Below are 27,084 nucleotides of genomic sequence, written 5' to 3'. Positions count from 1 at the left end.
GTAGAGTGCAGTAAAAGGTTTAGGGATCAGTGGAACATGTTTAGTGTATTAAAGGGGTCAGTGAATATATATACCTTAGAGGAAAAAAGACAGGGGGGATATGATTCAGACGTTCAAATACTTGAAAGGTATTAACGTATTACATAATCTTTTCCAGAGAAAGGAAAATGGTAAAACCAGAGGCCATAATTTGAGGTTGAGGGGTGGTAGATTCAAAGGCAATGTTAGGAAATTCTACTTTACAAAGAGGGTGGTGGATGCCTGGAATGCACTCCTGAGAGAGGTGGTGGAGAGGAAAATGGTGACAGAGTTCAAAAAAGCGTGGGATGAACACAGAGGATCTGGAATCAGAAAATAATAGCAAATATTGAAAAACTAAGGTCAGTACTGGGCAGACTTGCATGGTTGTTTGGTGGAGGTTGGGCTGGGGAGGGCTTCAATGGCTGGGATGGTGTAGAAGGGCTGGAGTGAGCTTTGATGGAGACTTCAGTAGTTGGAACCTAAGCACAGTACCGGGCAGAGCTTTGGATTCTTGCCCAGAAATAGCTAAGAAGAAGAAGAACCCCACCAACAAATTTTTAGATTGAATCAGGTTGGGCAGACTAGATGGACCATTCAGGTCTTTATCTGCCATCATCTACTATGTTACTATGTATTACAAGGTTTAGGGGTCCATGCAGTGCTTTGTACTGCTGCACCTGGATCATTATAATGCCCTCTTTTGTGGACTTCCCAAAAAAACTTTAAGGGCATTGCAAGTTGCACAAAATGCAGCAGCGAGAGTAATTGGTGGCATTTCCCATTATGAGCATGTAATGCCATGATTGGCCAAGTTACACTGGCAGCCAGTATCTTGGAGAATTCAGTTCCAAGATCCTGGTGCTAGTGTTTAAATCCATTCAAGACGTTCTGCCATTTCCGACATATCTAATGTTAGAATTTTTCCAGATCTGGCTCAGAAAACCCAGAAGTGAAGGAAGGAATTCTTGACCTTGAGGCCAAGAGTCCTAGCTCTTAGGGCTACTTTTTTGGTTAAATTTCCAGCAAAATGTTACATTACCTATCAAAGTGAGAATTATCTTTTTTTTGAGCCCAAACAGCTTTTAGACTTTATTGGACCAAAAGAAGGGTTGGAATCTCAGTCCAATGATCCAGTTGTAGCTTGGGTTACCTATTGCCGTTACTCTAATATAGAAATTTTATTTCCAAATTGATGAAATTTTCCTTTCTTGATTTTCGTAATTGTGGACTAAATATTATTTAATGTTTTCAATACATTTGATTGTGTAACTATGTGATTCCTTTTTATTATGTTTCTGATCTTTTTCAAGTTATGTATGCTTGATTTAAAATTGAAAAGGTTATAAAAAAAAAAAAAAGACGTCTACATATACGCCCTCTCGATCACTTCAGTCGGAGTCGCAATATTTGTTGGGAACTCCTTCATTGAAGACTGTCATCAAAACCACAATCCAGTTTGAGAATTTTTAGTGTTGCTGGACCACGTATGTAGAATGTTTTACCTATTAATATTCGTCAGATTCCTGTGCTATTATCCTTCCGCAGTCGTTGAAGGCTTTTGGAAATGGAGATCTATTCAAATGAGCTGAATCATTAGCTTTTGCTTTTTTATATACGATTTTAGCTTTTATTTTAAAGAAATTGTGTTATTTGATGTTTGTTTATTGATTTGTACATGCACTTCTGTCACCCGCATAGATTGTTTGTATATGCGGGATAAAAGTGTTTTTAAATAAATAAATGAGGTATATTAGTATATTTCTAGGTACTAAAATCAAGTGCTACATTATTTAATTTAGGAGAACCATCAGCTGAATCTCTAAAAACTCACTACTGTATGCCATTCACACACCAAATTGATTAGGGCACATGTGTCAAAGTCGGTCCTCGAGGGCCGCAATCCAGTTGGGTTTTCAGGATTTCCCCAATGAATATGCATGAGAATAGCATGCAATGAAAGCAGTGCATGCAAACAGATCTCATGCATATTCACTGGAGAAATCCTGAAAACCTGGCAGGATAGCGGCCCTCAAGGACCGACTTTGACACCCCTGGATTAGGGGGATATGATGTGGTAGCAGCTTGGGGGGCATCAAGGTGGGCTGAATGCATAGAATGGCTGAGTGGGGATAAAGGGAAGTTGTGACATTATTCAGTATTTATTTATTGAGATTTACTAACCGCCTTTGTGAAGAGACACAAACAAGCCGATGTATAGTAGGTATAATTCAGCATAAAACTTACAATTTTGTCAACAGCATGACAGTAGTAGAAAGACCAAATACGAACATATATATAATGAATGAGGTAGAGTTAAAATCTGTAAATTGAAAATAATACGGCTACCATGAAACAGTTTCAAAAATATACTCATTAACAGCACTGAAATTCAAATAAGAGCGATATAATACTTATGAAGCATCTAATAAGCATTCAAATAACATAGATATGTCACTAATGCTTTTCTATCCTAAAGCAGAGGGGTCAGATGCAGATATTAGATGGGGACCAGGTACAGGGTACTTTGGACTAAACAGATGGGAGGCTAAACTCAAGGCAAATTGTTTATACAGTTAAACAAGGTAAAAGGAATTAATTTAGTTAGTATATGTGGTGAGCTAGTCCTGGTGCAGAATGAGTGTATAGTCAATCACCCTACATATTAATGGCTTGGGTAAAGAGCCAGGCTTTCACCTGCTTCCTGAAGTAGAGACAGTCTGGAGTTAGACATAGCCCCACTGGGAGTAAATTCCAGAGCACGGGTAAACTTTTCCAACATTTTCACTAAGGAGCACTAGCCATTTTAGTGCAAATATAATGCACGCGTTAGCCTTTAGCGCACGCTAAAACGGCTAGCACGCCTTAGTAAAAGAACCCCGTAATTTGGATTCATATCATGAAAGACCTTAAAAGCCATCACTAAGGCCTTAAAAATATATCTATTTCAACCAGAAGTCAATGCACAATAGTTTTAGCAGAAGAGACATGATCAAAAGGACCAAGATTGTTTTAAAAATCTCACAGCAGCATTTTTTACCCTCTGCAAATGACATAGCTCTGTCTGGTAACCCAACATTCACTCTGAAAATCGCTGCTACCATGCTTTCTCCTACCAAATCGATGCTTCAAATCTTTTACCCTGAAAATCACTGCTTCCCAGCATGCACAGATAAAAACGCTGCTTCCCATCATCCATAGAGAGAAACGCTGCTTCCCAGCATGCATGTAGAAAATCGACTAGTACCCAGAAAATGGCTGGGAATCACTGCATGCCTGATAAAAAGCTTAGTGAATCGCTGCTTGCATGATAAAAGCCCCAGAATATCTGGGAATCGCTGCTTGCAGCAGGTGGGTGGGGAAGGCTTTGAAGATATGGATATGGAGGATAGTCAAGACTTAATAGACACCAGAGCAAATGAACTAACGGAAGATGATCTCATGGACCTGACTGCTCCTGAAGGAGAGGCAATACCAGATGAAGAGGAGGAAGGAGGAGAAGAAGAAGAGGTGCTAGAAGACAAGTTTACACTGGATAATATTGCAGAGGACATATGCAGGTTCAGCGGTGCGATTTTTTTCTATGACATCGACCCATCCATGGTACGTGCGTTAAAGATGAGGGAGTTAGCAGAAGCAGCAATTTCTACATACACAAATATATATAAAGAAATGATGAAGCAGAAGAGCCAGACGGAAATCACAATGTATTTCCAAAAGATACCGAGAGTGACTGCCTCTCCATCCACCTCTTCCACCCATGAGGAGGCATCCCCTTTGTCTCTTCATCTTCCTCCTACTGAAGACCCACTTCCACTGCCTGAGGAGGTCCCTGGTGCTCACTTATCCTCTTCGTCTCCTCCTCCTGCAATACTTGTACAGGACGATGAGGATGAAGGCACTGCCTGCGTACAGATATTCCAGTACTGCGTACAGATTTCTCTTTTTCCTTGTTGAGAAAACAGTACACTTCTCCCTCCATATTCACAGGGGATGCGGGCAGAACATAGCCGTGAATACTGAAAAACCGCAAACAACTTTTTGCATGTTATTTGCGTTTTTTCAGTAAAATAGACCTGAAAAAGATAATAAACCGTGAATAACCAGACCTGCAATTTGCTCCGTACAACGCCGGGAGCAGTGATTTCCTCCATGAACTACCGGGAGCAGCAATTTCCAATGTGAAACACCAAATTCAGTGACAAAAATTAGGGGGCGGAGTCAGCAGCCGAAAAATTGCAAATCTGCAGATACGGAAACCGCGGATACAACGGGAGAAGTGTACGGTTTTGAACTTTTTTTTAAACCCTGAGATTATTACTGTACACCACTGGATTATTGTTCCAGAAATACATTGTTATTCCACCAAAACTTCAAATTACAATATTAATAATAGTGGCCGTTTCCAAAAACCGCAAATAAAATTTGAAAAGTTATTCATGGTTTTAATCACAAAACCGCTGGCCGTTACAAAAAAAAACAACAAAACCCATGAATAACCCTATAAAAAGTTATTTGCGTTTTTTTCCATATTTGCGGCTATGTTCCGCCCGCATCCACCGCGAATATGAAGGGAGAAGTGCACATGTAAAATTGTCACGACGAAATAACTCAAGTCTTCAAGTTTATTAATTTTTAATATACCGACCATCAATGAGTATCTAGCCGGTTTATAATAAAATGCTAAAAATAGAGATAAAAGTAATACTTTGCTGCTCTTCCCCCTCCACATTGGTAGCTATATATATATATATATATATATATATGTATATATATATATATATATATAGGAAATACCGTATATACTCGAATATAAACCGACCTGAATGTAAACTGAGGTAACCTTTTTCCCCCACAAAAGAAGGAAAAAGGATTCATTTGAATATAAATTGGGGGGGAGGGGTGTTAATATTCAAATACAGTGCTTGCCTTATCAGGCTCTGCACCCTGTTCCCCCCTCCCTCGCTGCACTGCATCCAGCCCCCTCATTAACTCCCTCCCCTGCCCATCTCTACACTCATCCCCCCTCCCTGCCAGGTTCTGTACCCTTTTCACCTCTCTCCCATGTCTTGCAGGCCATGTCGACCGGGCCGGCGTGGGAGCCCTGCTCCGCCCCCCCGATCCCGCAGGAGGACAACTTACATAAAAAGACACAGCGCCAGCACTCGCCATTTCCCAGCACGACCGGGCCGGCGTGGGAGCCCTGCTCCGCCCCCCCGATCCCGCAGGAGGACAACTTACATAAAAAGACACAGCGCCAGCACTCGCCATTTCCCAGCACGACCGGGCCGGCGTGGGAGCCCTGCTCCGCCCCCCCGATCCCGCAGGAGGACAACTTACATAAAAAGACACAGCGCCAACGGCGCGCCGCCGTTCGGCATGCCGACGAAGGCGCACGACAAAGGCGCCTGCGCCTTAGTGAGCGCCTTCGTGGAGCACCTGAGAGGAGCACCAGCGGACCTTGGAAACGGGAACACCAACGCCCCAGAGACCACTCCACCGGACCTCCTACCGACTTCCATTATAAGGTAAGGAGCGAAAGATCCCCGCTCCTCTCCCTCCTCCAACCAGGACTCTAAGAGAGAACCATTCCCTCTACCTAACACTCCGAACACTCAGAACCAGACATCAAACATGAAGCTCTCCCGGCATACACACAAACTAGCCACCATCCTGATAATCCTCCTCATCTCTAGCTGGAAAACAACAGCAAACAACCTACCCACCACAACCTCAACCGCCAGTACAACCAACTTCCAAATCCCCAACAGAAGAATACTCACATCAAGAAACCCGAACCACCACACCAGCACTCAACAACCCATCACTGTTATCTGGAGAAGAAGATCAACACCGCCGAAAACAAAATCTCATACAACTCCCACAACACTCATATACCCGGAAACAACTCACATTCCCCAGACCAACACAACCTCCCTTACATGTGCCTATGTTAACATCAGATCCCTAGGACCCAAAACAGAAAACATAAAAAATTGGATAAAAACAGAAAATCTTGACTGCCTATTCCTCACTGAAACCTGGCTAACCTCAGACACAGACCCTAGAATAAAAGAAGTATGCCCGCCAGGATACAAAATAACAGTAACCTGCAGAGAGAAAAAAAGAGGAGGAGGACTAGCAATAATATTCAAGAACTCCCTAAATCTAAACATACTTGAGAAAACATCCACTCCACAAATGGATTTCCTAGCGTGTCAACTCACAAACCCAACACTAAAAAACTCTCTAAACTGCTTGCTCTGCTACATAACACCAGGAAACTGGACCACAGTGAGACCAGAATTTGAAAACTTCATCTACCTAAACTCACTAACAGCTGAATATAACCTCATCCTAGGAGACCTAAACCTACACCTAGAAGACACAACCTCCACACCAGCAAATAACTGTCTATCCTTCCTCAATGCCTTATCCTTCCAGATCCTAAACCCACAAACCACTCATGAAAAAGGTCATCAACTGGACATTGCTGCATTCATGTCTCACCAACCATCCAATCCAGCAATCCAAACTCCTAACGGAACATGGTCCCCATCCCTATGGTCAGACCACTACATTTATAACTTCAACATCAATTGGACCAAGACCAAACACACACCTCAATCAAAAAAAACCACATATACCTCACGCAAACATATCGACCCAACCATTTTCTGGTCAAATGTAGACGAAACTATCCAAGACTGCGACCCAAAAAACTTCATCTCCCACTGGAAAAATGTATCCACCAACATCCTTGATGATCTGGCACCCCTACAAACCAAAACCAGAACCAGCAGGAAATCAGACCAATGGTTTGATAACGAATTACTCCAACTCAAAAGACAGTGTAGAAGATTAGAAAGAAAATGGAGAAAAAAGAACCAAGATCAAACAAAAACCGACTGGAAAAAAATCAACAAACAATACAAAAATCTACTAAAAGATAAGAGGAAAAACTACTATACCAATCTCATAGGCACGGAAACCCAAGATTCCAAAAAAATATTCCAAATCCTGAAAGAATTAACAGACACCAAACCATACACTACCACCACGAACACACCTCCACCATCACCCACCCTCTTAGCAGAACACTTCAAGAACAAAATCACCAACACCAGAGCCACACTCATCCTTAACCCATCCAATCAAAATCCAATCACAATCCACCCTACAGGAAAAGAGGCAATCGCAGCAGACAGAATTTGGACTCAATTCCCTAACATACAATGGTCAGAATTCAACAAATTCTACAAAAAATACAGCCATGCATCCTGTGACCTCAACCATTGCCCCTCATATCTCCTTACCACCTCTAGTGTAAAATTCCGCACCATAACTCTACAATGGATCCAATTCACGCTCACAGAAGGCACATTCCCTGCTGACCTCAGCGAAATTGTCATCACCCCAATCCAAAAAGACCCAAAAGCACCACAAAACCTCCCATCTAACTTTAGACCTATAGCATCAATTCCGCTATATGTCAAAATTATAGAAGGCCTAGTAGCCAAACTCCTCACCAATTACATAGAGGACCATAACCTACTCCACCCCATGCAATCAGGCTTCAGAACAAACTTCAGCACAGAGACACTACTAGGCTCCCTTATGGATACCGTCAGACAACAACTTAGTACAGGGAAAAAAATGCTACTCATACAACTGGACCTATCGGCGGCATTCGACCTAGTAGACCACAACATCCTTCTACAGATCTTAGATGCAATAGGCATCTCAGATAAAGTATATTCCTGGTTTGAAGGATTCCTAAGACTCAGAACCTACAGTGTAAAATCAAACAAAGAAAAGTCAGAACCCTGGTCAAACCCCTGCGGCGTACCACAAGGATCTCCACTGTCCCCCACCCTCTTCAACCTCTACACTGCCTCTCTAGGAACGCATCTGGATAATCTAGGCATAACCTCCTATAGCTATGCGGATGACATCACCATCCTCATCCCATACGATCATTCTAAACCTACCATGACAGACAAACTTCACCAAACACTTGAAGCAGTCACAACCTGGATGGAAAATCACAAACTTAAACTCAACCAAGACAAAACCAAATTCATCCTCCTAGAAAATGACAAGATCCAAACCACAACCATCCTAGACATAAACGCAACCAAATATCCCATCCAAACCACCATAAAACTACTAGGCATGACCATAGACAGATGCTGCACAATGCAACCGCAAATAAATAAAACAATTCAAAAATCATTCGCAATCATGAGAAACCTGAGACAAGTCCGAAAATTCTTTGAAAGTACACAATTCCAACTTATAGTACAATCCCTAATACTAGGTATATTGGACTACTGTAACATACTCTTCCTTCCATGTCCTGCAACTACGATAAAACAACTCCAAACAATCCAAAATACAGCTTTGAGACTCATCTACTCATTGAAAAAACATGACCACATCACTGAAGCCTTCATCAACTCACACTGGCTCCCAATCCAAGAAAGAATCCAATTCAAATTCTACTGCATATTATTTAAAACCCTACACGGAGACAGCCCATCATACCTGAACAATCGCCTCATCCAAGCACCCAGTACCAGACACAGAAAAACGCACTCCCCATTCATACCTCCCCCAACCAAAGAAGTAAAAAGAACAAAACTACACGACGGCCTCCTAGCCACTCAAGCCGCAAGACTAGACAACCAGATCTCCAACCTTCTGATGACCACCCCAGACTATAAGACGTTCAGAAAAGAAATAAAAACCACACTTTTCAAGAAATTCCTGAAACAGCAATAACAATACGACCTCTAAATGCTCTTAAGATCTACAACTTACCTCTCTAGCTAATCATTGTAATTCTGTCTTTTTAAATCAACCTTTTGTAATCCGCCTTGAACCGCAAGGTAATGGCGGAATAGAAATCCCTAATGTAATGTAATGTAATGTAATGCCGTGAGGCCTGCTGGTGCAGCAGTGACTGGGACAGGAGGGATCCCTCCTGCCTCCTGTCCCAGCCGATTCTAATTATCATCATCCCCCTCCTGCCTCCCCCCGCGTACCTTTAGTTTCCCTGGTGGTCCAGCGGTGAATTGCCGCAGGAGCGATCTTCCTTTACTCCTGCCCATGCAGAGCCCCTAGCTAATTGGCTGCTGTGAGTTCTTGCAGGATTGCGAGAACTCCCGGCTGCCAATTAACTAGTGACTCTGTATGGGCAGGAGCAAAGATAAGTCGTTCCTGCCTGTGCAGAGCTGCTAGCTGATTGACTGTCCGTGTAGCCAATCAGCTAGCGGCTCTGCATGGGCAAGAGCAACCTGCTTTCTCTCCTGCCCATGCAGAGTCACTAGCTAAATTTATTTATTTATTTATATTTTATTTCATTTTCTATACCGTTCTCCCAGGGGAGCTCAGAACGGTTTACATTAATTTATTCAGGTACTCAAGCATTTTTCCCTCTCTGTCCCGGCGGGCTCACAATCTATCTAATGTACTTGCTTGGAGTTCTCGCTGTCCCGCGAGAACTCCTGACAGCCAATTTGCTAGAGGCTCTGCATGGGCAGGACCGAAACAAGATTGCTCCTGTTGCGATTTACCACTGGATCATCAGTAATACTAAAGGGCAAAGGCAGAGCGGCAGCCAATTAGGTAGCTAGCTAGCTCTCTGCATGGGCAGGAGCAAAGGAAGGTTGCTCCTGCCACAATTCACCGCTGAATTAACAGGGAAACTTAAAGGTATGAAAGGGAAACAGGAGGGAGATAACAATAATTAGAATCGGTGGGAAGGATCTCTCCTATCTCAGTCACTGCTGGACCATCAGGTCTCACGGCAGGCCTGGCAGAGGCCTGCAAACAGGTTTTGGGGGTGTAGGCCTGCGCTAACCCGAATATACACAGACTCCCATTTTTTTGGTTCCAAAATCTCGGTTTATATTCAAGTATATACAGTGCTTCCAATCTTAACTTAGCAGCTCCCTCCTTCCCCTGCAGTCCTTCAGTCAGACATAGCCAGCCAATAGGCTGCAGGGGGGAGGCGGGAGCAGTAGCTGGAATCCAGAAGTACTTCTTTCCTGCCATTCTACAGCATGGAGCTTTGTGATCCAAATTTATATTCTAGACTACTAGCGGTGCTTGGACACCTGTAGTATCCACAGAGTTGGTACCTATGGTTATACATTTACTTTAGGCCTATGTAGCATGTCCTTCTAGCCTTGTGAGTCACCGAGCCAACCACAGAAGGTGATCACCACCACAGAACAAACATACTTTAAAAACTCATTACAACAAAAATGCAGGTATTTTTTTAAAGATATTTTAGGAGAGCACGAGCAAGGCAACAGCAACTTGGAGGCATGCTGCATAAGGAAACTTAAAAAAAAAAAAAATCCTCCACAAATGTGAAAATCTGCTTTTTTTAAATTAATAAAATCTCAGCATACATTGCAAGATAACTTTATGAGGAACTTTAAAACAGTTCTAGCAAAATACAAATAAAGAAAAAAAGACAAGATATATTATCTTATCTTAAATAGAGAAAAGGAAAAAAAAAAGAAGCTAGAACTGTATCTCATTAGATAAAAATAAAAGAAGATCAACAATGGGGGAATGTTCTTCCATTGTTCCAAAAGAAACCAAGAAGAAAAGGAATTAATGTAAGATAAACCCAGGCACTGTCATATAATCACTTTGAGTCAGTTCTCCTACTGTGGAACCCTGGGAGGAGATACAGCACAAACCTGTCTTAAATAAAGCAAAGCCCTGAGTTGCTTACAGATTAAGAAGACATAAATGTCTCTTTAAGTGTGTGGGAGGGAGTTAATTTTAAGGGTAATGTAATAGAAAGGAAGCTTGCTGTAAAGGCAAGAATTAATACTATGTAGGGTTATCAGATGTCCAGGTTTCCCCGGACGTCCTATTTTTGAGGGTTACATAAAAACATAGAAGATGACGGCAGAAAAGGGCTACAGCCCATCAAGTCTGCCCACTCTGCTTACCCACCCCCTCTCTATGCCCTAATGACCCAATTTCCTTATCTTGACCCTCGTAGGGATCCCACATGGGTATCCCATTTATTCTTAAAGTCTGGCACGCTGTCTGCCTCGATCACCTGCACTGGAAGCTTGTTCCAATGATCAACCACTCTCTCTGTGAAGAAATACTTTCTGGTGTCGCCATGAAATTTTCCGCCCCTGAGTTTGAGCAGATGCCCTCTTGTGGCCGAGGGTCCCTTAAGAAAGAAAATATCAGCTTCTACTTTGACACGTCCCGTGAGGTACTTAAATGTTTCGATCATGTCTCCCCTCTCCCTACGTTCCTCGAGAGTGTAGAGCTGCAATTTGTTCAGTCTCTCTTCGTACGAGAGACCCTTGAGCCCCGAGATCCGTTAGGCATCTGGACAACTTTTTTATTTTTCTGCTTTTGTTCGGATTTCGGCCGGCAAGAAGAAATATTGATTTCTAAAATTTCTTGACCGCCTATAACTAAGCGGTTAACAATTTAAAACAGTTACAAATGTATTCAGTTATATCGCAATCACATAGTAATTTAGTCAGTGTCAGGTCAAAAGCGCGCTGGGACAAAGGTGCGCGCAGACAATTGAGCGCAGTGTGGAGGTGCGCGCTGCAGAAAATTACAGTTTTTACGGCTACGACGGGAGGGCGTGGGGGGAACCCCCTCACTTTACTTAATAGAGATCGCGCCGCATTGTGGGGGCGTTGTAACCCCCACATTTTACTGAAAACTTCACTTTTTCCCTGTTTTTAGGGAAAAAGTTAAGTTTACAGTAAAATGTGGAGGGTTACAACCCCCCAAACCCCCACAACGCCGGCGCGATCTCTATTAAGTAAACTGGGGGGCTCCCCAACAAAACCCCCCGTCGGAGCCCCTAAAAACTGTAATTTTCTTCGGCGCGCACCTCCGTCTTGCGCTCAGTTGTCAGCGCGCGCCTTTGTCTTTCGCGGGGTTGTCTATGAACCAATTTAGTCGACCTAAGTTAGGTCAAAAGCTCAACAGATATTATCCATCCACACTAAATAAGGTGCAGTAATCACAATTCAGGCTTTTTATCAAATATGCCTACTAGCCAAGTTTCAGAGGAAAGCCTCCACATAGTTGTGTCTTCAACATCTTTTTAAACTGTAAACGGTCAGAACAGGCCCTGAGCTACCGTTATGGGGGTAGGTGGGGTCAACAGGGAATAGGGACGGAGTGAAGGAGAGGCACATCCTGTAGGCAGTCAGTTGGCGCTGGAGCCTCTCCTCCTCCTCCCCAGTATGCCGCGGCACACCTGAAATCTCAGGAGGCACACAGTTTGTGATATACTGCCCTAGACAAACCTTCAGCTCTGCATTTCCCGCCTCCCTCATTAACTTCTGGCCTCCTTAGGCTTACAAACAAGCATCACCCCCTAAACTATCTCACTTGATATGGAGTTCATTTACAATCTCTCTATATAAAACCCTTAGCGCACATGCGCTGTTGAAACTGCGTGATTCCTGGTGCCGTGAGGTGTGCTTCTGTGGCAGTCCTCACGGCGCCTGCGCTAGCTGGAGGCGCGTGTGCCAGCGACTCTTCCCTCCCGCTGCCGCTCCTCTTCAAAGCGGCATGCTGAGGTTCACCAGCCGTTGTAGCGAACCTTGCAGGCCGCTCTCCACCTTCCCGATGGCGAGCAAGGCCGCTCTCCACCTTCCCGACGGCAAGCAGTACCGGGCAGGTCGCCGAGCCTGCTGCACGACGATCTGGGCTGAGAGGACCAGCTCCAGTTGGAGGCATGGAGGGAGGGTAAGAATGGGAGGGGGGGTGGAAACAGAAGGGGGCACGGAGTAGGCAGGCATTGCACAACAGGGAACCAGGGGGAGAGGGAAAGGGGGCTGCTTTGGGGGGAAGGAGGCCACGGAGCATGCAGGCATGGTAGAACAGGGGACCAGGGGAGAAGGAAAAGGGGATGCTTTGGGGGGAGGAAAGAAGGAGCACGCAGGCATGGCACAACAAGGAGAGAGGGAAAGGGGGCTGCTGGGGGGACACAGAAGGGGACCACGGAGATACAGGCAGACATGGCGCAACAGAGAAATACAGGTAGGCAGGGGGCCAGGGAGAGACACAGACAGAATGAATGACAGACAGCATCCAAGGAGAGAGAGACAAAGAAAAAAACCCAGACAGACAGACATCTCTAGCACCCGTTAATGTAACAGGCTTAAAGACTAATCTTATATAAACAGTTTCATTTGACATACTTAAGACTCCTAAGGCAGGCCTTACAGCTGAAACATATTTCGTGTTGAGTTGTCCTTGTGTATCAATAAAATCATCTACTGGAACATCATACATTGTATTTTGCGTTGTCTCCTCCACACTGTTTGATCTGCGATGGATTTTCTTCTGGTTTGTTTTTGCCGACTGCTTTTAGTTCCATTAAAAGAAGTATGCCACTGCATTAGTCCATTTCTCTTCCTTTCCAGCCTCTTTCTTTCTCATCTGCTCGAGCCTGAAGGTTCTGTTTAGTTCTTGACAACAATTCAATGGTGTGCCTACAATCTCCCTTGCAGGAGGACCCCGTGGATCACTAGCAATCACAATGCTGTCTAAAAAGGCTTCTAGCCTCCATTGGCAACTGGAAGGAAGAAAGTGATGGGCTGAGAAAGAAAAAAAAAAATCCTCAAATCTGAGAATTTCTCCTTGGGTGGGTTTTCTTAAGTAATATAGATCATCAAAGTCATTCCAGCTCATCAGAAATAGGGCTTAGGATCTAATAAACTTCATCCTAGTGGAAAGGGCTTTCACCCTGTCTTTAAGAAACATTACTTAAAATGAAAACATATTGAACTTCTGTCACAACCTACACTGTCAAACATTAGCCTACTAAATATTTTAGAATATTCTGGGATTTACAGGCCCCTAGGCTACAATGTGGGAGAGAGACTCTAATTGCTATTGTTCAAGAATGAAAACGTTTAAATAAAACCTCTTTAATCATGACGCAATGCACTAGAGAGGTCTAAGCACTGACCCCCCCCTGGCTCGGCAGAGATGCAAGTCCAGGAAATCAATAACAGCTTCTATTTTCACTTCCATATGGAGCAGCCCAGCATATTGTTTTTACACTATTTTATTCCATTTACTCAACCTTCTCATGCAAACGATTCCCTCATTACATTTACAGCTGATGATTTCAAAATGCTTATCATGAATGGCTAACACTTTCCTTAAAAACACATTTAAGGATTGCTGAGGCATAATGCCAAAATGTTATGTAATACATGGGTAGTGATTAAGTTGATTCGGCCTATGTGCCTGTTCTACCTCACTGCATCTATGTACTTGTACAGTAGTGCCTGCTGGTCTAATAGAAACAAGAAGAACACTAAGGTAAATCTAGGACTGGCTTAGCCTTATGTTGTGGAGGAGATATGATTGAAGTCTACAAAATCCTAAGTGGAGTAGTATGGGTACAAGTGGATCGATTTTTCGCTCCATCAAAAATTACAAAGACTAGGGGACACTCAATAAAGTTACAGGGAAATACTTTTAAAACCAATAGGAGGAAATTTTTTTGCACTCAGAATAGTTAAGCTCTGGAACGCGTTGCCAGAGGATGTGGTAAGAGTGGATAGCATAGCTGGTTTTAAGAAAGGTTTGGACAAGATCCTGGAGGAAAAGTCCATAGTCTGTTATTGAGAAAGACATGGGGGAAACCACTGCTTGCCCTGGATCGGTAGCATGGAATATTGCTACACCTTGGGTTTTGGCCAAGTACTAATGACCTGGATTGGCCACCGTGAGAATGGGCTACTGGGCTTGATGAACCATTGGTCTGACCCAGTAAGGCTATTCTTACTATTAAGTCACCTTAAACCAGGGTGGCAAGAGTACAGCTCACAGGTAAACCTTCTGGCCCAAGACAACATGAGCATCCCAGTCCACAGTGACATCACTTCTGCTGGCCCACAGAAGAGCATTTTTTTTTTTTTTTATTTGTTATACCGCCTTGCATGTGTATTAAAGTGGTTTAGCAATGTATTGAAACAGTAGATAATCAAAAACTTTAAAAAACCCAATAAAAACTAAAATCAATCAATCACTCTACTGTCTCATAGTCAATCAACAGTAAAATACTGCCCCCCCCTCCCTTTACAAAACCGTAGCGCAGTTTTTAGTGCCGGCTGCAGCGTTAACAGCTCCGACGCGCATAGAAATTCTATGAGCATCTGAGCTAATGCTGCTGTGGCCGGCGCTAAAAATGAACGATGACTTCTACGGTTTTGTAAAAAGAGTGTGTGGGGGGGATGAATTAGAAAATGCCACATAATTGCACGTTCTTACCTTAGATACCCCCTCGCAAGAAAAAAACAAGATCAGTGGTATTTCACCCTACCTGACAAAGACACAGCAAGACTCAGCAACCTGCAATAAGCAAAATCATTGGTCTCAATCTCCAGTTCAGAGATCAAATGCTCTTTTATTAACCTTTACTGAAGGTACCCTGAAGACCCAATCTGTTGGTGGGTTCAAAAACTACATACCCAAACAGGAGATTCTACCTCCTCAAGGTAGAACAAAGGAAAACAAAAGAGGAGACCTGCGGGAGCCATTCTGGTAGGCACTTAGCACAAAGCAGCAGTGCTAAAACGAGCTCCTGCTCGGTACCACTCAGCGGCTGAAGCTGGAACTCGCGGCAGCGACCAACTGGGTTAGCAGTGGGGCAGGAGCATGGAAAGCTCACTCTTGTCCGCTACACCTTTGGACCACCAGGGATTCCAGCGGCAGAGGAGGTACAATGGACAGGACAGGGCAGGGAGGGGGACAGGGTGGAGAACCTGGGAGAGAGGGAGGGAAGGGGGCTAGGTGCAGAGCATGACAGGACAGGACACTTGAATATTAAGCCGCCCCACTTATATTTGAGTCAAACATTTTTCCTCCTTTTTGGGGGGAAAAATGGGGGTCTTGACTTATATTCGGATCGACTTATTTTTGAGTATATACAGTAACTTACCGTCTTTTTGGAGAAATTCACCCAAGGATGTGCACAGCAAGAATAATTTAGAAACAGGCAAGAGAAAATATTCAAATGATACACATTATGGCATAGTACACACACACACACACATTAAAACATCTTAAGAGACAGCATAGAGTGTGAGTAGAGGTGGAAGATAGATAAGAGAACAAAAGAAATAGGACAGAAAGTAAGGATGACTAACCAAAAAATGTGCTTGTTTATGTTTATAAGGTAGGTGATATACTGCCTTTCTGACAAAGCAAATGGAGCACTTTACAAATATCAATGAATCAGAATAGTAAAAAAGAATTATAAATATCAAGAAGAAAGCAGAAAAAAAGGGAAAATAAAAAATCAGAGAGAGAGATTACAATTCCTGTAACTCACTGTACCAGGGAGTCCTGGAAAGCCTGGGAGAACAAGTGGGTCATCAACTAATTCTCTGGTTTGAAGTCAGAAAAGTTGCATGAGTCTACTCCAGAGACTTTGCAACCCTTAACATGGTGTCAGAAGGTCATGCATTGCTGGCATGTTCTCTGCCTAGCCTCCAGACTCCCTGAGGTTACATTACATCTGTCCCAGGTGGTCCATCGACAAGCCTGCAATGTCAGATCTTTAACTACTGCCTTTAGTTTTGCAAAATAGCTCTCCACACAGCCTGGGAATTTGACAGAAAGGCTTCAGAGGAACTCGGGATGAATATAATTGCCTAAAAGTATAGCGAGAAAACTGTAAAAAGGAGGAGAGTACAGCATAGTGGTTAGAGCTCCCGCCTTAGCAGCCCGAGGATGTGGGTAGAGAATGACACGGGGGCCAAATTTTTTCCCATCCCGTTGAGTTCTTTTCCTGCCCCGCAAGCTCTGTCCTCATTTGCACAAGCCTCAAACATTTTAAAATCATAAGTGTTTGAGGCTTCTGCAGTTAAGGTAGAGCTTACAGGAATGGGGCAGGGGCAGGAAAAAGAACTTGACGGGATGGGAAAATGAGTTCCTGTGGGGACGGGGAAAAATTTGTCCCCGTGTCATTCTCTAGTTGTGGGTTCAAACCCCCACGCTGCTCCCTTTGACACTGGGCAAGTCACTTAATCCTCCACTGCCCCAGGTACAGATGCTCGAAGTACCTGTACGTAAACCGCTTTAAGTGTGGCTGTATAACTACAAAAAGGCGTATACACGTCCCAATCCCTTTCCCTAAAAATAGAACTGTATTATAAACAGTGGCTTGAGTTTACTGAATACCAGTGTGAGGTCAGAGTTTATTAATCATAACAGCAGCGTGGGATGGCACCGACAGCATCGAAAACAAGACAAATGCTATTCTTAAGACATTTTGCTCTCTGATTTTTCCATGTGTGTGGGCAAATGACCAAGCTTGCAAGACCGACACGCCATCTCTTGTTCTTTTACCATACACACGGTTACAGAAAACTGCAACACAGGGGATGTTTTGCTCTTCTGAAATGACAGAGAAATCACTACTTTTTTTACTTTGTGGTGTTTCCCATTTAAATGCCCCTCCTCCCCAACCCCCCCCCCAACACACACAACAAATGGTTTGCTTTTTGTACTTTAGAATATGCTGAAAACATTTCAGCACACGTTAACACACAAAAGGCTGATATAGTAACCTTGTATTTCAGTTGTAGGGATCTTCAGCTGGGAAAAGAGACGGCTGAGGGGAGATATGATTGAAGTCTACAAAATTCTGACTGGAGTAGAACGGGTACAAGTGGATCGATTTTTCACTCTGTCAAAAATTACAAAGCCTAGGGGACACTCGAAGTTATAGGGAAATACTTCTAAAACCAATAGGAAGAAGTATGTTTTTCACTCAGAATAGTTAAGCTCTGGAACGCATTGCCAGAGGTTGTGGTAAGAGCGGATAGTGTAGCTGGTTTTAAGAACCGTTTGGACAAGTTCCTGGTGGAAAAGTCCATAGTCTGTTATTGAGAAAGCATGGGGGATGCCACTGCTTGTCCTGGATCGGTAGCATGGAATATTGCTACTCTTTGGGTTTTGGCCAGATACTAGTGACCTGGATTGGCTACTGGGCCTGATGGACCATTGGTCTGATCTAGAAAGGCTAATTTTATGTTCTTAAAAGCTCAGCACTAACATGGGAGATCATATCAGAAGCATATGGCTCGCTAGTAGGGGGAAAGCAGTGGCTCAGAGGTTATAAGATCAAACCCCAGTGCTGCTCCTTGTGACCCTGGCCAAGTCACTTAATCCTTCAGTGCCCACCACTTATGAATGCCAGCTTTGAATGCCAAAGTCACAAAAAGGCGGTATACAAGTCCCCATTCCTTTTCCCAAGCTTGCACTAGCAGCAGCTATATTTTTGCCACACAAAAAATACTGTACTGCACCCGCAATGTGGCATGTGGTAGAATGCTATTTCAGAGAAAACCAAAAATGGGTGTGAACGATGGACTTCCAAATCAAGGATGGCACATCAGATAGATCCAATAAACTACGTTCCTGGATAACATATAACAGACCCAACATAGCATGGTGTTTCGACAAATATATCACCTGCCACAAGGGTCACAACAAACTGTCACCAATAAACCAGCCAATGAAAACAGAAGTACTAAAAGGCCTACAGCATATAGGCACAAATTTCCTGTTCACCTCATACAATCATTTATTTTGCTACTGGAAATAATAATCTTATCCCTCCCTACATCTCATTCCACTACATTCTTCCTGGTCTAGTTGTTGCACACTGATTGAAGGAAGAATGCGGTGGAATGAGAGGTTGGGATAAGATTGTTATTTCCAATAGCAAAATAAATGAACGTATGAGGTGAACAGGAAATTTGTGCCTATATGCTGTAGGCCTTTTAGTACTTCTGTTTTCATTGGCTGGTTTATTGGAGACACAGTGTAATTTGACCTCTGAGGCAGGCGATATTTTCTCCGAAACAAGGTGCTGTGTCAGGTCTCTTAATTCCTGGTCATCTTCTCTGTTCTCCTTGATTTGGAATTCTACTGATCACCCCCCCCCCCACACACACACACACCCTTTGGTTTTCTGTGCGATTTGCGCAGCTGTTTCTCCTACTTTGGGTAGAAAGATATTTTATACAAACTAATACTTCACACATTTCTCAACAGTGTTGTATTTTATTCTGTTTCAGCACACCTCTCCTTCAGTTTCTTCATACCCGCTGTTTTTTGATCCATCCCCTTCCTGGTAGCTAGAAAAACAAACAAACTTTTGGATTCTGTACGCTCACAGTATGACGGGTATATTCCCCACTAATGCCGACAACAAAACAAGCTAAGTTTTTATTCCTCTTCAGCCCTGGTGTTAGAAAATCTTGCTTTCTTTAGTCATGACTGGAATTACAATGCAGATAACAACACATAACTTCTCTTTTTGGTGGCCAAATTTATGTTCCACATATAAGAATGAGAAACTGAATGCGGATTTATTAGGACATGGTCATATATTTAAATTGGTTTGGGAACCATTGACATCTTTTATGAATGCAGTATAATTGGAGTGTTTTTTAATTTGGTATATTTCTATTCACATCCAGGGTGGGAGGGAGGGAATACTTTAGTATTTTATAAGATGAAGATTTTGATAAAGATAAAGATTTTGATAGTATAAATTTGTATCCATAATTCATAATTGATTTATTGATTACTTAATAGAAGGGTGGGTGGGATAAAGACATTGTATCTATATATTTATGATGAAAACGCATTTTGAGCTTTATTCTTTGATTGTTAAACATATATTGCATTGTCACGTTTTTTGGAAAATTAATAAAATATTTTTTAAATGAAAAAAGAAAATCCTAGCTTTCAGGTTCCTCTGTGCGCTTCTCTTCATCTGCATTTAATAGCTAGTTACCATGGGTTGAAAAGTGCCAATGCCTATCTGAGTCTTGGCACACAGGATTGCAGTTGGGTAAGTACAGTGGAACCTTGGTTTACGAGATAATTCGTTCCAGAAGAATGCTTGTAAACCAAATTGCTCATATATCAAAGCGAATTTCCCCATAGGAAGTAAGGGAAATTCACTTGATTCGTTCCACCTCACCTCACCTCCCCCCCCCCCCGAAGCCACCGGTGCTGCTCCACTTTACCCCCCACCCCCGAGGCCACCTGCGCTGCTCCACACACCCCGCGATCCGACATCCCCCTTCGATCCGACCTCCCCCCCGCCGCGATCTGGCTTCCCCCACTCACCCACCCAAACACAATCTGGCACCAGCACCAACGCACAGGACATGCCGGTGCCCGAAGATCCTCCCTGTTGCTTGAGCTGGGCCTTGAGCATCTGCGCATGCTCAAGGCCTTCTAGTTCTCGTTCTCTCCGAGGTTTGACTGTAATATGTACCGGTATATTACTAAGTAACATCTTATGGTTTACTGTTTATCATAATTTAATATATCATCTTTCCTGAGGACATAAAGCAGTAACAATAGACAATAAATCTACATCTGAGAGAAAATCAATGCCAATTGTCAAATGAAATGAAGTAAATTGAAGGAAAGGGTAAGAAAAGTAATAGCAACAGTAATATATTATTTTTAAAACTATCCACCTCTTTTACTAAGGTGCGCTCTGCTTTTTAACGTGCGATAAATATCACGCGCTAAACATATGCTAAACGCGAACGCGTGCATGTTATCCTATGGAAGCGTTAGCGGTTAGCACAAGTGTTGATTTTGCGCATGCTAAACACGCATTAAAATGCTTTGTAAAAGGAGCCCTATGAGTAACCACTGTTGAGTTAAGTTACTTTCCAAAAATAATTAAAAAAAAGTGTCACTAATTTCTTTAGGAAACAGGAATATGTTACAGTTACCAGCAATATATTAATATTATGATAACTCTGCACAGGAACATATCCAAAAAAGTCATTTAGGCTGCCCACAATAGTGTCAGAAAATTGTGTGCAAAAGCTGAGCTAGGCTGTGCTCAATGCTTACCACGCTCCAGAAATGGAAGACAGACAAAGTGTACAGTGTGGCATTCTAGACAGCCTCACCCCAACTCCTATGTAACCTTTGCAAGACTTGCCAACTTTGCCCCCCCCCCCAATCACCACCTATGAAAGGTCTCAATTCCCAGTATATTAATCCCCATGAAAAATTATTGTCCAACAGCTCTGTAACACAAAAGCATTTTTGGAAGGACAAAGCCTCAAAATTTGTTAAAACAAAACGTATTGACCTTGAGGCCAATATCTTCACTGACAGATAAAACCTTCCAGAAGTAATATGTAAAATCACTTGCAAAAGCTTTATTCAAAAAATTAGTTTATTTAATTCAAAATGATAGTCTCACCAACGGTGGCCAGTGTTTTCCTGAATAGCTGCATCAGGAAATAAGGACCATTTCAAATGGGCACTCATATTCAATCCACACCCCAAGACCTTCATGCAAAATTTGACAAAACTGCATCTGTCCATTTCAAAGTTACCAGGGAACCCCTCTTTTTTTTTTTTCTTAAATAAGTCAGTTTTGTTTTCCCTTTTGCAAATGACTCCCTATCTTTGAAAATGGGAAAAGGCAAATTACCGTATTTTTTGCTCCATAAGACACATTTTTTCCCCCAAAAGTGGGTAGAAATAAGGGTGCGTCTTATGGAGCGAATACCCCGCAAACGGCCCAGCTTTCTTTAATTGCCGGCAGTCCAGCATTCCTTATGGAGTGAATACCCCCCGCTGCACCTTTTAAAAAAAACAACCAAAAACCCCGGCACCTTTCTTTAATTGCCGGGGGTCCAGCGCCTGTCTCCGCCCCTTCCTTCTCAGTGGCAGGGCCTTGATGGTGTCCCACCTTCTGACTGGCAGAGGGTAGATAGAGGGAGTCATGTTCATAAGCACATGGGCGCTACGGAGATGAGGTGGCGCAACATGTATTTTCCATGGTGCTTTGGTTTCCTTGCGGGCTCCGCTACGGATTCGCCGCTTGTTTGCACCGGGGAAGCGGCGGGGCTCTGAACAGCACAATCAGCCCTGGTCGAGGCTGAGAAAACTCGGTGGCCGTGGCTCCCCCTAGGCTGACTTCATCTCTCAACTGCTGCTACTACTCGCCCATGAGTATTGCACATGAACCTGCAGGAGACAGAGCCCATGACAGACATGCAGGATGGGAGAACGCAGAGGCCCGCAAGAGAAGAGGACTCGGAGGCACTGGACCACCAGCAATTAAAAAAAGGTACCCGGGGAGGGGCTGCGGGCTGCCTACCACCAGACGCACCTACGTGTAGAGGAGGGAAAAAAAAAAAAGTCTGAACCAAATTTTTTTTCTTCCTCTATACATAAGTGCATCTTATGGTCAGGTGCGTCTTATAGAGCGAAAAATACAGTACTTCTCAAGGACCTACTTTCAGATTTACAAGTGGAGTCAAATGAATAAATAACACAAATAGCAACACACACAGACATTCAAAATTTTCTTAACCCCCTCCCCCTATTTTATTAAACCAAGGCTAAAAATAGCATAAAAAGTAAATATCCTCTCAATTTCCCGCTCCCACACAAATCACAAGTTTCTCCTACACACCTTCACTTTGCCACAGACATCCAATAGTGAAGCTTTTAGAGTTCCAGTCGCTCACTGCAGTGTTATCCACAAGACTGACAGATGTGTAAAAGCATTCTGTTCACAATTAGAGAGTTAGAATTCAATGGTATTCGTATGTGTAGATGAATGAAAAGGTCTGGGTGTGCTCCTACACAATCTAAGATGGGTTTGCATGCTTGAGAACAAAGCCCTCAACTCTGCTGCATTCCTAGGCCACCCGAATGGGCTCAATCACTGCAGATGCTCAGCCCACAGCCATTTTTCTCATACTGCAGAGATATTTGGGCTGGCATGGGTGGGAGATTTGGCTTCATCATGCGGATTTTGGTACCTCGCATAGTCTTTTCAATGCCACAGAGATAAGACTTGAAATTCAGCTGACTAAAAACCACTGCCAGAAAAACAATATGCCCATTTTTCAGCTTCTCAAAGAAAGCTGACAAACAGTTACATATACAAGGTCAGATCTGATTTAAAAAAGAAAAAAAAAAAAAAAAGACTTCAAATCCAAAGAAAACAAAACACAGAGGGAGCAATTCTGTAAAGTGGCCTCTACATTAAGGGGGTAAGAACAGGGTGCATTTAGAGTTAAGTCTGTAACAGTGTTGAGGCGTGCCTAGCATATTACACAAAATGGCTTTGGCATAGTGAAACTCTGGCAAAAAACACTTATGCCATGTCAGTGTATACTTTGTAGGAAAGGCAGGAGAGGGAAGATAAGATAGAGACGTTTAAATACCTACGTGGCATAAATGCACTTGAGGCAAATCTCTTTCATCTGAAAGGAAGCTCTGGAATGAGAGGGCATAGGATGAAGTTAAGAGGTGATAAGCTCAGGAGTAATCTAAGGAAATACTTTTTTTTAGAGAAAGGGTGGTAGATGCATGGAACAGTTTCCCGGTAGAGCTGGTAGAGAAAAAGACGTTGTTTGAATTCAAGAAAGTGTGGGACAGACACGCAGGATCTCTTCGGAAGAGGAGGATGAAGATGAAGGATGAGGATGAAGTACTGATGTGAATTACACAGAAACATGATGACAGAGTTTATTTATTTTTTACCGTTCTCCCAGGAGAACTCAGAGCGGTTTACATGCATTTCTTCAGGTAATCAAGCAGTTTTCCCTCTCTGTCCCAGTGGGCTCACAATCTATCTAATGTACCTGGGGCAATGGGGGGATTAAGCGACTTGCCCAGGGTCACAAGGAGCAGTGTGGGTTTGAACCCACAACCTCAGGGTGCTGAGGTTGTAGTTTTAACCACTGCGCCACACTCTCCCACAGATAAAGGCTAAATGGCCCTACCAGTCAAGAATGGGATAATTCATCGCAGCTGTTTCATCACGGGACGTTTCAGCATAGCTGCAATGAAACGGTCCATTAAGGGGAGGCTGAGCTTCACGGTATCTGCAGAGGGTGGCCGACGCAGCAGCTTCAGCGGCTGCTTATTCCCCCAGGGCCCAGGCTCGAAGGATGCGATGCAGCAGCTCAGGTGGAAGAGGGCAGGCACAGCAATGCAGTAGCTCTGGCAGACCGGATGGGTCTAGGATGATTCATCACAGCTAGTTCAGTGTGGCTGTTTCAGCGTGATGAATTGTCTAATTTCAGGGTTTGGGGGGGTAATGCACCCGTAGAGCCCCTGAAAATTATACCCTCCCCCCTCTTCTCCCTGTTCATGATCTGGCACCTCTGCAGTGGCTGGAAGGGACCCCCAGGCCCTGGGGGGAGAAGCTGGTGTCAGAGCTGCTGCTGCATTGCTGTGCCCGCCCTCTGCCACCTACGCTGCTGCGTCATGTCCTTCGAACATGGGCCCTGGGGGAATAAGCAGCTCTGAAGCTGCGTCGGCCACCCTCTTGCAGATACCATGAAGCTCAGCCTCCCCTTAATGGACCGTTTCATCGTAGCTATGCTGAAATGTCCCGTGATGAAACAGCTGTGATGAATCATACCATTCCTGACTGGTTGGGCCATTTAGCCTTTATCTGTCATCATGTTTCTATGTAATGGCTGGCATAAGTTGCCACATCTAAGTTCACCATGCAACACACGCATCTAACGTTATTGTATAAGTTGCATGCATCACATGGTGACACGCCCATGCAATGCCCACAGGTACAGCCCACTTTCAGTTACACACTGTGCAAACTGTGCGCCAGTTTTATAGAACAGCACCAAACCAAGGGAGAATGTGGCGCAGTGGTTAAAAGCTACAGCCTCAGCACCCTGGGGTTGTGGGTTCAAACCCACGCTGCTCCTTGTGACCCTGGGCAAGTCACTTAATCCCCCCATTGCCCCAAATACATTAGATAGATTGGTAGCCCACCGGGACAGACAGGGAAAACTGCTTGAGTACTTTAATAAATGCATGTATACCGTTTTGAGCTCTCCTGGGAGAACGGTATAGAAAACTGAATAAATAAATAAATAAAAACACTTATACATTGGATTGGCACCATTAATTGACTCATATGCACATAGTAACATAGTAACATAGTAGATGACGGCAGATAAAGACCCGAATGGTCCATCCAGTCTGCCCAACCTGATTCAATTTAAATTTTTTTTTTTTTTTTTCTTCTTAGCTATTTCTGGGCGAGAATCCAAAGCTTTACCCAGTACTATGCTTGGGTTCCAACTGCCGAAATCTCTGTTAAGACTTACTCCAGCCCATCTACACCCTCCCAGCCATTGAAGCCCTCCCCTGCCCATCCTCCTCCAAACGGCCATACATAGACGCAGACCGTACAAGTCTGCCCAGTAACTGGCCTAGTTCAATCTTTAATATTATTTTCTGATTCTAAATCTTCTGTGTTCATCCCACGCTTCTTTGAACTCAGTCACAGTTTTACTCTCCACCACCTCTCTCGGGAGCGCATTCCAGGCATCCACCACCCTCTCCGTAAAGTAGAATTTCCTAACATTGCCCCTGAATCTACCACCCCTCAACCTCAAATTATGTCCTCTGGTTTTACCATTTTCCTTTCTCTGGAAAAGATTTTGTTCTACGTTAATACCCTTTAAGTATTTGAACGTCTGAATCATATCTCCCCTGTCTCTCCTTTCCTCTAGGGTATACATATTCAGGGCTTCCAGTCTCTCCTCATACGTCTTCTGGCGCAAGCCTCCTATCATTTTCGTCGCCCTCCTCTGGACCGCCTCAAGTCTTCTTACGTCTTTCGCCAGATACGGTCTCCAAAACTGAACACAATACTCCAAGTGGGGCCTCGCCAATGACCTGTACAGGGGCATCAACACCTTCTTCCTTCTACTGACTACGCCTCTCTTTATACAGCCCAGAATCCTTCTGGCAGCAGCCACTGCCTTGTCACACTGTTTTTTCGCCTTTAGATCTTCGGACACTATCACCCCGAGGTCCCTCTCCCCGTCCGTGCATATCAGCTTCTCTCCTCCCAGCATATACGGTTCCTTCCTATTATTAATCCCCAAATGCATTACTCTGCATTTCTTTGCATTGAATTTTAGTTGCCAGGCATTAGACCATTCCTCTAACTTTTGCAGATCCTTTTTCATATTTTCCACTCCCTCTTCGGTGTCTACTCTGTTACAAATCTTGGTATCATCTGCAAAAAGGCACACTTTTCCTTCTAACCCTTCAGCAATGTCACTTACATACATATTGAACAGGATTGGCCCCAGCACCGAACCCTGAGGGACTCCACTAGTCACCTTTCCTTCCTTCGAGCGACTTCCATTAACCACCACCCTCTGGCGTCTGTCCGACAGCCAGTTTCTGACCCAGTTCACCACTTTGGGTCCTAACTTTAGCCCTTCAAGTTTGTTCAACAGCCTCCTATGAGGAACTGTATCAAAGGCTTTGCTGAAATCCAAATAAATTACATCTAGCATATGTCCTCGATCCAGCTCTCTGGTCACCCAATCAAAAAATTCAATCAGGTTCGTTTGGCACGATTTACCTTTTGTAAAGCCATGTTGCCTCGGATCCTGTAACCCATTAGATTCAAGGAAATACACTATCCTTTCTTTCAGCAACACTTCCATTATTTTTCCAACAACTGAAGTGAGGCTCACCGGCCTGTAGTTTCCTGCTTCATCCCTGTGACCACTTTTATGAATAGGGACCACATCCGCTCTCCTCCAATCCCCAGGAATCACTCCCGTCTCCAGAGATTTGTTGAACAAGTCTTTAATAGGACTCGCCAGAACCTCTCTGAGTTCCCTTAGTATCCTGGGATGGATCCCGTCTGGTCCCATCGCTTTGTCCACCTTCAGTTTTTCAAGTTGCTCATAAACACCCTCCTCCGTGAACGGCGCAGAATCTACTCCATTTTCTCGTGTAACTTTGCCGGACAATCTCGGTCCTTCTCCAGGATTTTCTTCTGTGAACACAGAACAGAAGTATTTGTTTAGCACATTTGCTTTCTCCTCATCACTCTCCACATATTTGTTCCCAGCATCTTTTAGCCTAGCAATTCCATTTTTTATCTTCCTCCTTTCACTAATATATCTGAAAAAATTTTTATCTCCCTTTTTTACATTTTTAGCCATTTGTTCTTCC

At 43.6% G+C, this 27,084-nt stretch overlaps 1 protein-coding gene across 7 annotated transcripts in view; it reads right to left on the bottom strand.

Annotated features, from left to right (window-relative positions):
- Nucleotides 1-27,084, bottom strand: part of GNG2 (G protein subunit gamma 2) — a 139,625-nt gene that overhangs the window by 25,959 nt on the left and 86,582 nt on the right. The window contains exon 2 of one of the 7 annotated variants that reach the window (XM_033953020.1): nt 13,236-13,634. The exons of 5 other annotated variants lie outside the window; for them this stretch is intronic. The gene's annotated coding sequence lies outside the window, so the exon portion shown is untranslated. The remainder of the gene's footprint in view (nt 1-13,235; nt 13,635-27,084) is intronic. One more of the 7 variants, XM_033953021.1, reaches the window with a different exon arrangement.

This window comes from Geotrypetes seraphini, chromosome 7, assembly GCF_902459505.1.
Source record: "Geotrypetes seraphini chromosome 7, aGeoSer1.1, whole genome shotgun sequence".
NCBI classification, from domain to species: Eukaryota; Metazoa; Chordata; class Amphibia; order Gymnophiona; family Dermophiidae; genus Geotrypetes; species Geotrypetes seraphini.
Note: the sequence above shows the minus strand (reverse complement) of the source record. Positions and strands in the feature narration are given on the sequence as shown.